Consider the following 1446-nt stretch of genomic DNA (forward strand, 5'->3'; position numbering starts at 1 on the left):
TCTTTTTTTTTTTTATTTTAATTCATTTTAGTCACCAGAAGGTCTATTATAGAGCACTTAGCAATGAAGTACAGCCTTCCTACGTTGACTGGTGAGAGGAACACACACAGGACTAACTACAGGAAGATCCATGCTGTCGATCTAGTCAAAGAAGTCACCATACAAGATCAGAAGCATCATAACGGTGTGGCGCTCAGAGTGAAGGATACGTCCCACAGCCTCTACATGTTTTTGGACCTGTTTGGACTTTGTGGACAGTGACATCCTCACTGTCTGTTCCTACCATTAGAGTGGATAAAACTTAAAACCACCACAGATGTCTGCAGGTAAACATTTTTGTCTTTGATACATGTCTCTTGCTCCATGCATTTTGGCAAGTCTGTAAGATGTGAGTCACTGCAGTGTTGGATGAAGAGTTTGACGAGTGTAAAAATTCAGCAGAAAGAGACGGGTTTGTTTGGGTTGTTGCTGTTTGTTCCGTAAGATTAGTCTGCAGGAGAGGATCTCCACCCTCTCCCCAACATTCAGGGTCTCTGCCCACCAGCCTCGAGTGACCCCCCTTCCCCTCCCCACCTTATCGCAGGAGGCGCCCTGACCTGACTAATGCGGACCAAAGCCCTTTCCGGAAAACCAAGAATGAGCAGAAAGTCTGTGGTGCGTTGATGAGGTTCTTCTATCCTCACAAACACAAGCAATGGTTCAGATTATCTCCATCAAAGTCAGAGAGAGCAAATGACCGGACCGGACCGGACTGGACCGGACCGACCCTGACGTGTGACCTGAGTCTAAAGAGGCCTGTAACCTCAGTCGTGAACGGTGATGTCCAGCTAAGGTTCTTTGGATCTACAGCCCTCTCAGTCGTGTCAACCCACAGACCATAAACAGGAAATGAACGCAGACGTCACGTCGTCGAGCGGAGCTGGTTAAAGTGAAGCCACGAGTAAACAAAAGCACTTCATCTGCCAGTGAAAGCACATGAACGAGATTCACCTGAACTCCAGACAAGTGTCACTCTTCGTTTGGTCTACAGCTACAGCTACACGTGTCACTCTGATAATCCATGGACTACATCCACGGTCTCTGGTCCAACAGGACGTTTCATGGGCTTCACAGACGACATGAAGTCAGAGTCACAAAGAAAAATGATCAAGTAGAACAAAAAGAGAACTAAAAATAAAGATGAGACCAAAAAAAATATTTTTTTTTGTAATTTTAACTGTTTCTACACCTACATGTCATTGGTTTCATTAATCTTAAAGAAATCTGCCGATTTAAAGTGCAACGTCACTGTAAACTTAACAAATCTACTCATCTTATTTCAACTATTCATTTCTAAGTTAAGCTTATTATAAGTGATGGTTAAAATGTTTTACTCAACATTCTAATATTGTTTTTATGTCCAGAGATAACACACAAAATAAATTGGTTTTGTAACGACTCATTCTG

This window comes from Cynoglossus semilaevis, chromosome 19 (genome assembly GCF_000523025.1).
Source record: "Cynoglossus semilaevis isolate Cse_v1.0 chromosome 19, Cse_v1.0, whole genome shotgun sequence".
NCBI classification, from domain to species: domain Eukaryota; kingdom Metazoa; phylum Chordata; class Actinopteri; order Pleuronectiformes; family Cynoglossidae; genus Cynoglossus; species Cynoglossus semilaevis.